The sequence below is a fragment of the Helicoverpa zea genome, chromosome 7, assembly GCF_022581195.2.
Source record: "Helicoverpa zea isolate HzStark_Cry1AcR chromosome 7, ilHelZeax1.1, whole genome shotgun sequence".
In the NCBI taxonomy this organism is placed as follows: Eukaryota; Metazoa; Arthropoda; class Insecta; order Lepidoptera; family Noctuidae; genus Helicoverpa; species Helicoverpa zea.
The window spans coordinates 8566857-8581925 of record NC_061458.1 but is presented as its reverse complement, the minus strand read 5'-3'; the positions used below and the strand labels follow the sequence as shown (position 1 = coordinate 8581925).

The following is a 15069-nucleotide window of genomic DNA, read 5'->3' as shown; positions in this document are numbered from 1 at the left end:
GTAAATGCTGTTCTTAGGTGGCGGCAGTAACGGTTGTGCGATGTGTGTCTGAACTGTTCTCAATAACTGACATGACAGGTGTAAACGTGTTACGAGATACAATCGCACTTAATAAACCTGTGATTTGACATAATAAAGCCATTCGAGGTTAAATCTGGAAAATACTGCGACATTGTATTCAGACGAGACATAAACGCTTGTGGTTTCGCGCCTTTCTGCACCGCCATTTTGTGTTCCTGCGGGGAGTCGTCATGCGCGGAATTGTCTTGTTTTATGGCAAAAGTGAAACTGAGATTACGTACCAACTCTGAGATGGGTGAATGACATTTAATATTGACTGCAAAATATCGTGGCTTCCCTTGCCCTGCCCATCTTGATGGATGCGGTTAACTAGCAATGTTTAACAAAGACAACTTTCACCTTTTCATAAAATTACCATCCAAATACAACACAGAAACCATTATTTCATTTCTGCTGAGGCATTGGGCATTATTATCGCAGAAATGTTTGTATTTCTTACGCCTATGCAAAATCTTTTTCCTGTATCGGCTTCTATTACAAAAACATTTCTAATTGCTTACAACCGGTGTCTAATGTTAATAACACTGGTCGTTAAACATCCCGGTATCTGGCGATCTTGCTAAAACTAGAAACGAAGAATTTCTTCACGTGTTTCGACAAAAACGGGTTTGACTGGAACGACGAATGTCGTTAAGTATTCGTAACAACATTTAGAGATATGAGATATGTATTTATTTATGGTGGTAATGTAGGTGCCTATGTACAACATTATTCTAGCGATGTTATCTCTCCTCATGGGTCAAATCGCGGCGTGAAAGACAACTATACAAGGTTATTAGTTATAGCCCCTTTCTTTCGCATCACTTGTTCTGCTAACGGGCGGTTGATTTGCTCAAACTGTCGGACATATTGATATCGAGTTCAACGAACAAGTAACCATAGGTATCCATCGGCAAAAACGGAGCAAATATTTTATTATCTAATTTCAGGAGGGTTACGTGTCATGTCAATAGGCTTTTTGTTCGGAAAAGGGAGTAATATAATGAGGCGTAACTTTTGCGGACATTCCGAAAGTGCTCTTTCTGTACCGAATCGAAGTGGGTGGTAAGTTAATGCAACGTTTTTGTTTTTTATGACTCGTTTTCGTAAAGTTCAACGTAAATGATGGTTGGATCTTGCCGGGAGGATACAAAAAGATATCTAACTGCGAGCAGAGACGCAAAGCAGAAGTTTTTACATGAGTAACTGTAAGACTGGTTGATAATAATGATTTTATGGGCAAACGGTATTTATATTGTGATTAGCAGCAAATCAATCTGCTTCATATTATAACTGTGAACAAAGTTACTCTAAGTAGAAACACGTGTATTAATCAGGAAACAGCTAAGTAAATAGAATTTGGTTTTGTAGACAAAGATAACGCCAAGAGGACAAAAAATAAAAAGCAAAACCTACTCAAAAGAAAATGTCCGGTAAGTCAGACAATGAACCGGCTTTTATCACAAGTGGCATGTTACTTTGAGCGGCAAACCGGTTTTCACTTACTAAACAGGTAATTTATGGGATAGCTGAGAAACGCTTCCAAATTTCACAGAAAACTACTAATGCCTATTTTTGCTATAATTACCGTGTATAACATTCTTTGCAGGATATGAGGTCCTTTGAAAAAAAAACTACCTGCGCGGTTGAGTCAGTGAGAAAGCCCTTTGTCGTAATCCTTATATTCGGGCGGCGTGGCGGCTATTCGAGACGTGGGATTTCTGATGTTTTGACCTCTAACGCAGGTAACTGGTAATACATTTTTATGAAAGCGATTCCTACGTAATTTATTGTTGTTTCTTTATATTTGGGACCTGTTTTTATGTGTTTTGCCAATACGTGTTCAATGAGGATTTACGTGCCGAGAGTAGTAGATTTTTGTGCAGAACTTCGTTATTTTGTCCTTCTTATTTTTATGTTTGTTTCTAGTATCCGGTTTATGAACAAATTCCTCTGTTGAAAACACGATGCGACTATCTATGAAACCTTCTAAATCCATTTTTTATATCGACAGTAAAAAACGACTACTACGAAGTTGTGAAATTTTGAACCGCAAATATTTTGTAGAACCGAAGCCAAACAAGTTTTGCCGAAACATCTTCGCACACAACCTAAAGAGAAATCGTCAAACTGTAAATCCTGTTCAGTCGGCAATAGTTCCGCAAAATTTTAAAGATGGAGTCGAGTTTTGCGAGCTGCGGTCGCAAGTCAATGAAAACCAAAAGCAACAGAAGCTTCGCTCGGAATGGCAGATTACTGATAATACGGCTGTGGTTTTGCACGACAAGGCCAACTGGTCCAATTAAACATACTTGAGATATCCTCCAAAAATATTTTATTATCCTCGCCATCTTTACATTAATGACAATCTTTTAAAATAGCAGCGTTGGAGTCATCAAAAATCTTGTTTCTTAAGGTTGGGATTTTCCTTGGCACATTTCCTACTCGCATTTTATTTAACTTTTTTATTCTGAATTAATTGCTATGGGAGCTTGTCGTGAAGAGATAATTGTACACCTTTAAACAAAAACGTCTTCTTGATTTTATTAATTTAAAAATACCCAAGGACATACATCTGTCCAGTCGCGAATACCTAGGATGGGTCCTAGGGGGAACATCGAAAATAAACAGTTGAATGAGCAACAAAAAGTACGTAGCTCGTAGAGTCCACACTATGGAGTGTTTGAATGGACCTAACGAGACAGTTGTCGAATGATGCCCGCTGTTTTGTGAGGCGTAACAGAAAAGATCTTTTGGAAAACCTTTTGTGATTTTAAAGCTCTTGTTTTCTTGGTTATGGGCTACAAATTTATGGAGACGAGATAGAAAAGGAGGATAATTATCTAACAATATAATTAACACACACTACACTAGAGAAATTAATAACGATAAAAGGAGTGATCCGGAGTCAAGAAGTTATGATTTGATTTTGAGTGGTAACTACATATGAATGTATATGTATTGCATCGCTTCGCAAGCTTAGAACAAGTATGGAAATAACTAACCATAGTAACGCAAACAACGTTAATTATAAAAATTATAGTGGCACTAATGTTATGTACGATAGGCATGACTAAGAGCTAGAGGATATGCTTATTAAAATTAATGATTAACTTTATTTATAACGTTACGTTATTCAAGATACAGCGTGAGTCACGTCGTCAGCATCTTTATAATGATTTTGTATTTTCTTTTATCGATAAACTTGAGTCTATTTTATTGTAGGTAAATACCTCACTAGTCGATGGATGTCTAACATTATACGTCATCGTCATTAAGCTTATAGCTTTGGGGAGCAGCTCTTTAGTCATTTAGAACGTAAAACAATACCCGTTTTGTTTTTTATTAATTCAGAAGATTACTCTCTATGTCTGAATTTTAATTTGTTACGCTTTCATGGCTACATCGGTCTTAATGAATTTTGTAGTTTAGATAGATTGCAATATGAGGAAAGACAGGATATACTTTTATCTAGGCTACTTTAGTTTTCTTAGAATTCGAAAGAAACCGATTTTATTTGTATTTTTAATAGATATAAATATTCTGAAGGTGACTAACAAGGTAGGTACGTATGAATTCGACTCGAGAGACGTTTTTTTCCAAATGTCAATGATAATGACGGAACTATCTAGGCAGTTGTACTATAAATGGTTGATCTGCATAAAATACCGGTTGAGGTATAAAAAATATAATTACAAAGCAAGATGCGTTGATAGTATAAAACAGATAACATCAGATTAATAAGTACCGTGTGTTCAATTAAACACACATGTGTACATTTTACAATAGATACTAGTTTAAAGCTACAATCGTAAATAAGAAGCGTATTTATGATATTCCATGTTCGAGCAACCAGTATGTACACAAATATCTATACTTCTTGGTGAATTATTAACTGCCTAGTTACGAAACGATCTAACCACTCGGAGTTCTCGTGAGGCGAAAAGTTCAAGGTTCGATGCACAGCTTGAATTGCAATATTTACTTACATCATACATTAACGAACCATTGAATAAACATAAGACAATCGCTGTAACTTGACTCTCAACAGTAGTGTGAAGAAATCGGCGAGCAATTTATAATTCAGATGTACTGACCACCAATCCCATATGTGCTCATTAAATGTGTTCGCTTTTCAATATGTCTTGAGATAATTATGAATAGATTGCTTGCCTCAACTTTCTCTATTACGTGGTATAGACAGTTCTTTGGTACTTTGATTTCATAGTCTTAAATATCAATAGGGTCATTACCCCATTTCATAGACGAATTTTCACATTCCTCAAAAGATCCTTGACATTTGAAATTACTTTATACCTGCCTATTTGTGCTAAAATTAATAATTAATCATAACAAAGGGAAATTTCATTAGAGTGGGAATCCAGCATAATGAGAGAAAGAGCTTAAAGTAGCCAGTCTAATTCTGATTCAAGCAAACCTGAGTTAAATTAATAATGACGACGCGACGTCGAGAAACTCCACATTAAATTAAATGTACAATTAAATAAAACGTCTGGGAGGAAGTAGTATTTTTACTCAACATATTTTTAGAGTATTTCGTTTGAAAAATATTGCATTTGCAATTTAAAATGCCTCTGCGAGGTGTAGAGCAGTCGTCTGTCATTCATTTAACCATTGCTGTGACTTAGCTGTCACGAGCAATGATTAGGTTATAGGACACCTAGAACTACTTCAGAGGATTATAATCAATAGCAAATGATTACACCAAAATATAAAACTATATAGAGGTATAGTCAGTTTCCTAAGAAACAAAAGAGTCCAGTCTTTAACAACTGTTTCTTGTCCACATACAACAGAAACAGTTTTCTTCACAAGATAAAAAGATTTAAGTACCTATTAATGTTTTCAACTGAAGTACGATTGTGTACAAAACTGCTGACTTCTATGAAGTGTCTCGACGCGCGACCTTGCGCACACAACCCTTCCGCTGACGTCCGCTTTATTCGTATAAACAAATACAAACTGTTTTGTTTCCACGCAACGAACGTTTGATACGTTCTGCTTGCGCTCAGTTATGTTACCGTGCGGATATAAAAATGAGATAATTTCACCTTTTTATGTTACCACTGCTGTTGGTAAAATGAGGGTAAAATTTTCCTAAAGGTAGTAAAGGTACAGGAATTTTGAACAGCATCCCATTTTTTGGATAATCATATTTCAGATCCGATTCAGTAGATATGAAATTCAAACTGATCTCAAAAACCAAGTTCAATTTTCCCCGGCTCCTTCATCTAAAAAGTCTGCGGAAACGATTCATTTTTAATCTAGAGTTTTTGCGTTTTCTGTACTAAGATCTCAGGGTTGCTGAAGCTAATGTGTGCGTAGATGATCGTAATGATATCCTGCAGACCACCCATGTGCTCGTAATTGCTTCTTGACTTAGCAGAGTGCAGTTAGGTCTTAAAGCTCACAAAGTCCGCAAGACTGATTACCCGTTAACTACACCAGTTACAAGAAAATTCCTGGCTTTATTAAAAATACAACTGGGAACAGAAATAGGAAAAGTTTGCGAGAGTTTCGTATTGTCAAAGCACAATGCCTTTGATGGGAGTGGAAGAGTTTAAAGATGTCACCGGAGAGGCATTCACGTCGCATGGCGCAGAGGTGCGGCCGGCCTTTACCCACCGTTGCCAACTAGTCTAGGGCTGCAGTAAATTTAACAATACCAGTTAGTTTCATAGAACCTGAAGATGAATGTGCACTGATCAAAATTCTTAGAAGTGGATAAAAATATGTCCTGAAATATCAATGCTAACATCAGAAGAACTTATTTTTTTAAGTCGTTTAAAATTTCCCATATACCTGAATCTATATGGGAATTGTTCTGATGTTATTATTTTATTGCGACATGACTTTCGTCAAAATGTTGTTGTTTTTGCAGTTACTTTTCACCATGGCCGTAGCTATAAAATCATCAAACTCCAATGCTGTAAATACCGTTTCATAACCTCGCCGCAAGATAAAGCATACAATCTTATAGTTATTGCATGTAGTTAATTACCGTTGAAAAACATTGACAATAATTGATATTTTTTACGAGCGGTGAGAAATTGTGTGTCTGTGCAGTGACAACCTTGCTTCGTCCGCGCGACTTGATAAACTTCTGCAATCCGAGTGCGGTTGTGGAGACAAATTGGATTGAAACAGTTCCACTGGATTTTTTCTAATCTTTGAAGTTCACAGAGCAATTATGATTAGCTAGGTTTTTATTTTTACACATGGCCGGTACAGATATTTGCGGTGAGACATGCATGCAAAGTAATTACTTACACGCAAACGCAAAGTTAAGGCCCGTTAAGTGTTTAGTGTAAATTGAAAGGAGATTAATGTTTTGTTATATTTTGCTCGATAACATACCAGTTTGGTAGCGCGTCTAACTGTCAAACCAGTAATCGAAACATCGGCGAAAAATGTTGGAAACTCACTAACGACAGTACTGTTGGCATTCCTGACAAACCGAAAAATAGACACAGCACTAAAGCCGGACAGGTAAATCTAGCCACAAAAGTGAATAACAATATGATGAAATAGCGAATTGATATAACTATAACGTTCAATTGTTTTGCAAATCGAAATGGACGTCATATCGAGGTCAGTCACACTATGAATTTGGTTCAATTATCTAGCTTTTAAGGTTTAGCTATAACTGTTACCTGTGGGTGACATGCTAGGTTGATGTTGTTTTATATTCCGATGGCGTTCGAAAGTGCTGCGGTGATATCGTCAGTTTCTTTGGCGAATGGCAGTGTAGTGTTAACATTTATTATTCTGGAAGTGGCCGCAAGCCGGGTGTCGAATAATAAGCATTTTTATGACTTCAATCTCAGATTTGAACGGGCTTAGAAAAGATTTGGTTCTGGTGTGTGAGTTTTGCGCAGGTTAAGCGATTTTAAATTTGATTTGGGGATTGCAGCTGTTTGAAGTTCCAAGATGTAACTTATCCAGTATATGAACGTGAAGGTATTTAAATTTAGATTTTTATTACTTGCGTGTGCTTGTTAGAATTTACGAATTTTATTTTTAGACAAATATTTTCTCTCTGACATGTCTTCGACATGACAGACGTTCAGTAAGAAATTGCCAATTACGACTTTATAGATATTTGTTTGAAAATAATATATATCTCGGGAATAACACGTATCTGAGCTGACAGTCACGTAATCTACACGAATGGTTATTGACTGGCATACGTGAGAATATTTGTATAATACGCCACCTCGCTTACTTATTTGCAAGTTGGAACACAGCGCGTAAGTGCGTGTACAGACGTTTTAAACAATTTCCTAAATATGAAATCAGTAGCATGTAATGTTACGTGTTTTAACGTAATAGCTTTATTTCAATATATTGGTCACACGCCGTTATAATCTACTGTACACGTATTAAAGCTGACCCAAATTCTTGGCAGCTCAAGTATGCATTTTGATAAGTAGCGACTGTGAATACTGTGATGGAGTTCCGATTAAATAATTCCAAAGAATGTTACCCACAGTTACGCGAACACTTGAAATAAACGGAGGGATTTTTCGCGTTTAAGCTTCAATTTTATTTTTCTGGCGTTCCGAGTCCATTGCAGTGCTTGCGGTTACAGCTGGACTATTCGAAGGTTTTATTTGAATGAGACCGAGTCAGTAATTAGTCAGAGCAGTTGCAAGAATGCAGTTTTAGTACTGTACAATGTCTGTCCTTTTATTCTACATTCTTAATTAAGTATCCTTATGTAATTTATACGGTCTGAAAGGTTTTATGTTTAACAGGCAATCGGTACTAAGTATCTGTAATTTTACTGTTGATATACAGTTGTTTGTCGACTTGTCAAGTAAGTAGACCCACAAATTTGATTTCACGATATAAATTTCGTAACGAGCGTTCAAACCTGTTCACGAATACAGTTTTTGTATATTTATTTTTACGGAAATATTCACGGCCGGAGAATTCTGAGTAAGCGGGACTTTACGGTCAGTTTTTCCCTTTCTTTTCTTTTTGTAAAAACAAAACCAGCCAAAACACTGCAAAGTGAATTTGAGAGGAAACGAAATTTAATATCTCGGGGAAGAGGGTGAAAGAATTTCTAAATAAAAAATATTCATTGTTCTGATGGGGTAAAGGAGTAAAACCCTCCTAAATGTATTCATTTATCTCCACCCAATGAGCAATGGCCAACTTATCATCAGTATCTTCAAATCGACAACTAATATCGTAAAACAGTAATATAGTTCGATGTGAGTTGCCAAAAGCGTACAATGACAATACATTATAGTTAATGTCGGCTCAGACGCCGTAAATCCAAGTTGATGGTGGTACGGACATGTTTTGGAATATCTTTGGAACCACCTTCAATTTCTTGCGTGATACCACTTTGTTCGACAAAGTAACAACCCGCTTCTTCAAATAATAAGTTGTTCAACATATTGTGTAAAGCCTTTGTGATCTCATTGCAGGCGTCGAAAGCGTTCACGAACGTAATTTTATTCATGAGCTGAATTGTCTTGGAGATCAGAATCTTTTAAAAATGTACTTGCGTTTGTAATGGTTCCTTTGAAAATTAGTTTACAAACAATGCTTATATTGGCTTCAAGATAAATACTAAGCTACGCTTTAAGATAACCTGAGACATAAAAATTCCTAGACTAGACAATGAATGTTCAATTTATTATCTATTTAAGTTTTATCACGTATTAAAGGAATGTGGTACCGACAATGACAAAGCCTGACGAACGCTTTGTCAAATGGTTTGTAAATGACAAGTAATTAATTCTAAAATGCTGGACGTAGGCACAATAATAACGAAATCAGAGATACTCCTATCGTGGATTGCGCCAATTGCAAGTTCGTTCACAAATTATTAGGAGCAAGCTTTATTCCGACTCCTACAATACCGGTTAGTTTGGCAACGTTCGGATTTACCAATGGAGGTCGACTGCTGTAATAAAATCATTAGTTTATTATTTTGCTAGCTCTAATAAAAGGGATTATTTCGATATCCGTTATGATGGCTGTCGACTGCTCATGCTTACAACAGGCTACGTCGTCATCAATGCCTAATTACAAATCTGTTCTGCGTCAGTCGCATATTCTCAATCATATTAACTTAAAAACTAGTTTAAAAACTGGACTGTAGTTGTGAGACGTGTAGGAGGATATATCGAGCTAGAGTTTATGTAACGTATCCACTTTAAAATTCTAAAGTTCAAGACTGAATGGCACAACCATATAATAACAATAATATGCAGACGGAAAGGTCACGTCGGGGTAAGATTTCATTTTGACGTGCTCTGAGAAAAATGTTTGCTAAGAAAATATTTTATTAAATTGCGTGAAGTATGTAGCATTATCGTTTACACAATATATATGGTTTATATGAATTGAGCCTACTTGCTAAGAAATGATTGGGTCTTGTTAAAAGTTAGAAACAATACCTTTAACTCCACAATGTGCTGATCTGTTTCTGTTTATACTAAGTTTTTTTTTAATCCCATATTGGTTTTTAATTAAAACAGCTAAACATAGACTTCCGAGCCTTTGGCAACTATGTTGCAGTTCAAATGTATTCTATGCAGGAATGTATCTTAAGGTTCGTCAACTTGGTGGCATTATGTTCGCATTCCTACGAGGCGAACGACAGCAGGCCTTGCGACCACACAAGGTCATTTGTGAAGGGAGACCTGAAATAGGGTCGACGCTCTATTTAGAATTACTACTATACATAACTTCCTAATGTCTACTACTACTTATAGGTACATATTTTTTTGGTATTGTGACACCTCCTTTGCTTGAAGGTGACGAGATTTCTCTTAAGCGTTATAAGATTCGATTGGATGAACAAGGTAGATCGATAATGTGTATTTGATAGGATTTTAATCGTAGTACTTAGGTAATCTGTATCAAAATATTTAGGTCAATTATTATCACGCTCAAGTAAATAAATATGTACCAATAGCAAGTCTTGTCAACCCTGATTTAAGCCTACGTGTCTACTTGCGTTCTAGAACCAATATTAACGCCTTCTCAGCTATTTAAAACTACTTCCTTGTATTTGTATGCAGCTGCCTCAAAACTGGTTATGACCTACAAGAATAAAAGATGTGCGGCTAACAAGAAATAAAAGGAGGTGAATAAAACCCAATTATAGTTTTTGCTCGACCTGAGTCTTAGAGTCTCGAGGTTACAATGAGCGGAGGAGACTGCTGAGAATTTAAATTTGAAATAAATTACTTGTATATTGGTGTTGGGAGTCAAATATATCTACGAATCAGTTACGGTTTTATCTTTAAACCACTGTCTGGTGGTCAGGTTGTCATTAACGCCCACGTGCATTGAACTAATACAAATATTTTTTTCTGTCGGTACTGGTTCATTAAGCGTGGTTTGTCTAGATAATGTAGTATGACGTTGTCGTGTATTCGACGTTAAGCTTGAAATTTAAATCTCGTTTCAGTCACGGAATGTTTCTTGAAGCCAAAAGGACAAAGAGCGTTGTGCCAATAAACTCTGGGATGAAGAGAAATTATGCCATACATAACATACACAGTATAGTCTGTTGTTTCCCATATTTTTAAGATTGTCTCCATGTATCTTAGTTGGTAAGCTTTTATAAACAAATACCTGTGACCTAAGTTCGTACAAAATATTTAAAGGCCCTAAGCTCCAATGTTGTCCGATGCTCACGAACGGACTTTATTTAATCTTTCGGATAAGCTGTTGTTACCAGTGTTGGTAACAGCTCAAACTACATGTTTAATACCTTCTAAATCAATATTATTGTCGGATCAACAAATAAATAGAATACATTGGTAATGGTTCTATTTTATCTAGATATTTGCACGAATTGGTTTATTGAAAATGTCGGTTATGTGCAAAAACCGAGAATCTTTTTATCAAGGTTAACAGATCAAAGTGTTAACAGGCACGTAGTGCACTAAGCGTTGAAGTCAAAAGTACTTTTGCTTTTACAATAACAATCACAATCTTACTCGAAAATTGTATCGATACTTCTGCTATTTACTTGCTTGACATTACCAACACTGAACTCAAATCCTCTAGCATCCTAACCGCAGCCATCGTTAATTATCGAAATACAATTCAAAGGGATCACATAAAACCAGTAGCTCTAAGTACCGCACGCCGATTACCAGCGACTCTTCGGTCAACCGTTACACAGAGATTCCTCGGCGATTCCTAAATAATGCCGCTTGAATGCGAGATGGCACGAATGCAAATTAACAAGTTTTGTATGTGGAACAGCGTGGAAGCATCCAACTCGGATTGATTTAAACCACGGAGTAAGGAAAGATGAAGAGATGCTATATTGCAGGTAGGTCAGAAGTAGGGCTGCCATCTCGAATTTCGCCAAACCCGGACAAACGTTAAAAAAACCCGGACATTTAGCGTAAATCGTATTTTTTTCCCGAACGAGTACGATTTTTTTTTAACAAAATAATACCAAATTTGTTATTCATTTACTATTAACATATACTTAAATTCAATGAGGTGCTTCCTTACATGAAAAGTGTCCGGGTTTTCCCCGGACATTTCTTAAAACCCCGCCCGGACGGCCCCCGGACGGCCCCCAAACGAGGACAAATCCGGGGAAACCCGGACGGATGGCAGCCCTAGTCAGAAGCCTACTTTTAGGTCAAATCGTACAGTGGGATGACCAAAACTATCAGTTACAAGTGAACTAATGAGGCGTTCGGGTTTTTTGAGACATCTGTCAACGATTTTTGGTATTACAGAAAATGAGGGTCCAAAGAAAGCGTATAAGGGCGATGACAGTAACTTTCCTCGTCCCCCGCACACCCGCATTTTGACGAGCTACATTCTTAAGAGATTTTCGGTTATGGCACCTCCGCTAGTCTTTTCTTCTCTATGAAGAAAACACACTAGGTCTGTGTGTCTAGGGATGAAAATATGTCAAAGAATGCTGAAACGTTTGATTCACGTTACAATTGATTTTGCATTCATGGGATTACATAACGATGGTTTTTGTTCGAGTATCCAGCAATATGATATTTATTTTGTTGTAATTTCTTACTATTTGACGTTCTCACAGTTTGTTTTGCAACATCAAACTTGAACTTTGGTACTCGTATTTCGATAAAAGTGTAAGTAATATTTTAGCATCTTTAGTATTTAAATAAACTTTTCATTGATTAGTTGGCAAAATATTTTCATTTAGCAGAGATGTCTCGAAATGCTTTTGAGAATTAAGTTCATTAGAATGGTCCAGTGCACTTAGCTTGTCTAGGAAATTAATTTTAGTTACAGCATTCGAAAAGGAGGTTATTTCGGCACTGGTTTGCACAATATTTTGAGCTGTTAGCAATTTTGTAAATATATTTACACAGCGTTAATATTTACTTGTTAGTAAAATACTTAATGCTTCGTCATATTATTTACAAATGCAGAATGTCTATAGTTCCACTTTCATTTTGCATTAATTATATTATGAAAATATTCCTTTATCTTCAGAGAGAAATTCATGCATTAAGTAACAGTATATTTCTTTTATCTTTTTAAAACTTTTTTGCAATAAATTAGTAACCTGCAGATGTCGCAAATTGTAATTAATTATAAGCTGGCTTCGGTCCAAAATTGGAGCCCAGAGTTTTTGTTCTTATAAACTTTTACTGCTTTTGTTAGTACTGAATGGATGATTCGACCTTTTGCTGGCATTTTAATAATGACACCAGTTTCTAGAAGGCAATTAAAAGAAAATAATCATTAATACGATTAACGACGATTACGTTAATCGTATATGATAAAGTTAGGTAGGTATGTACATATAATTAATGTAGTTCTTTTGTGGCAAAATTATGTGATCAAGTACGGAATAGGGCTTTAAAAAAAATATTATTGTACAAAAATAATGATGCAATGAAGAAAAAAATGATAAAAATAGTCAAAAAGCTTCGATCCTGCCAGGATTCGAACCTGGAATCTTCTGATCCGTAGTCAGACGCGTTATCCGTTGCGCCACAGGACCTCGTACTCTTTTTTACCAAATTTAGGTATACATAACATTGACTTGTACTATGGCGTGTAAAAAGCTACCAAATAGCCGAATTTGAGTCTTGAAGGTAATTTCAATTCGAAAATCAATTTCGTCAAGGTTTTATTCCACTTCGTGTCACGCACGACCATCGCACGACATACTGAATACTGTTTCAGCAATGAATGATTTACTTTTCCACACTCTAATAAATAAAACTTGTAAATAGGGATAACTTTAATTTAAATATATTTTTACTACAGTAAAAAAATATAAGTTATAGAAATCGTTTTTCGTCAAATGTTATATATGAATATCAGATATTTCCAGGGAAGCATAACTTCTGAGGGGATCTACCTAAAGGTATGCCCGGAAAATTCATTCCATTTTGTTTCCTTCTAAAACACAAATTAAATTTAAATTTTTGGAAATTGCTCTATCCTATGACCTAGAATTTCAAATATTTAATTCTACAATTCCTAAATATTACTCTACCTTGAATCATTCATTCTTTCCATGTATTGATGAATTATTTTCTGTTTAATTCACAGCATAATATGTAAATCCCTTTAAATAAATAACTGCCGTAATAATCGAGTTATAGTCGACATCTATTTTGCATAATGCCATTTCCGAACTTTCACTTCCACTGAAAACTTTCCAAAAATGTGTCCCTCGGATATCATCTTACATATTCGACGTTTTTATTACTTAATTGTCGTAATATTGTTAGTTATAACATACACTTATCATTTTATTAGACTGATTTCTCCGTTATATCTTCAATTTTTTGCAGTTACTGGATAATTATATCTTCTCTCTTGAGGTAGTTTATGCTAGGAATGGCGTCTGTATTTTTCCGAATCGGCATGGTAGTTTCTATAATTTAACACAACTTTATTAACGCTGTCTTTCTAAAATGAATCCATATCCAAGTAAAAGTATTTTGCCTAATGATTTCATTAGAACAAATTGTAACAGCACGTTTCCTATTATAAGAAAATATTCGCGTATTCCAGGTCGAATACTAACTAATGTCGGGTGTGTTGAAAGTTGCGCACGCGACGTGCATGACCCCCTTAGCTCTAACGGACTGGTAACCGTTCGACGTACTCGCAACTCTAGACGGATCACTTTGCGGTATTACCTACTCACGTTATATAACTTGAGTAATTTGAAGGTCTGACGGACCTTAGAAAATTTCGAGAGTTCGAAAACCAATATTTGCTTATTAGCGAGAATTTCTTCTGAGCAAACTGAGGTGTGCAAAGAAACAAGTATGGAATAGTGATCAGTATTTACTTGTATAGATGGTGAACTTAAATGCCTAGGTATAAGACTCAAGCTAGAGGTTAACATAGGCTATCATTACTTAACTCGCAACAAAATAGGACCAAAAAATTAGTAACTTGCTCGTAAGGTCAATATTAGATTCTCCTGTTACAAAAAAGATCAAGTTCATTTGACAGCAAAAACTTAAACTCTAAACTTAGAACTGACGTCAGTAACCAAACGTTCAACCGGTTGTTATAAATATAATTATTAACGAATTCCTTTACTGCGCTTTGGTACATTCAAACCAAAGAAACTCCAAAAAGATACGAAGATACGAAGAATTCAACGATTTGACTTTATCTCTTTCAGCGGAGTTTTTGTGACAATTAGATACAGTTTTACTTTGTGCAGTTTTTGCAACAGTCATAGTTTTGTTTGGTGCAAATGCAGGTACTCCACTTTCCATGCGGGTCGATTCGTAGCGTGGATAGTAAAAATTAAAGTCTTTGGACGCATGTAACACTTTCACCTTGTACACGATTCTGGTAGCATAATTACGGCTATGGGTGTTTAGTCAATCAGAGCATCATACTCATATGTGAATCATGAATCATATAATTGCCTCAATTTCATTGAAGCACCATGGTAATGGGTTATGGGCAAGTCCGCATGCGCCAATGGATTTCATTCATATGGTATTTAAATGGTCTCCAATGGTAGGT

General features: G+C 35.9%; 1 protein-coding gene, 1 long non-coding RNA gene and 1 other non-coding gene across 3 annotated transcripts in view; 1 reads left to right on the top strand and 2 right to left on the bottom strand.

The window, feature by feature from the left end:
• LOC124632008 overlaps positions 1–15069 on the top strand; it is an 85372-nt gene that overhangs the window by 45854 nt on the left and 24449 nt on the right. The gene's annotated exons all lie outside the window — the stretch shown is intronic.
• Positions 1–15069, bottom strand: part of LOC124632004 (sushi, von Willebrand factor type A, EGF and pentraxin domain-containing protein 1) — a 73797-nt gene that overhangs the window by 55735 nt on the left and 2993 nt on the right. The gene's annotated exons all lie outside the window — the stretch shown is intronic.
• Trnar-acg lies at positions 12994–13066 on the bottom strand. The gene has a single exon. It is a non-coding gene; the product is annotated as a tRNA-Arg (tRNA).